Source organism: Etheostoma cragini, unplaced genomic scaffold (assembly GCF_013103735.1).
Source record: "Etheostoma cragini isolate CJK2018 unplaced genomic scaffold, CSU_Ecrag_1.0 ScbMSFa_5, whole genome shotgun sequence".
Lineage (NCBI taxonomy): Eukaryota > Metazoa > Chordata > Actinopteri > Perciformes > Percidae > Etheostoma > Etheostoma cragini.
In genome coordinates, this window is record NW_023269095.1 from 2,040 (window position 1) to 2,281 (window position 242).

Consider the following 242-nt stretch of genomic DNA (forward strand, 5'->3'; position numbering starts at 1 on the left):
CATCAATACATTTAAAGAGGATTTAATGAAGAAAGACTGGGGCAATTGCCACACACCCTCTTGCCCACCATTCTGAATGTGGTGGGCCCCGTTTTTGAAGAGGGGAACCACCACCCCGGTCTTCCACTCCTTAGGCTCTGTCCCAGACTTCCACGCAATGTTATAGAGGCGTGTCAACCAAGACAGCCCCTCCACACCCAGAGCTATCAGCATTTCAGGACGGATCTCATCAATCCCTGGGG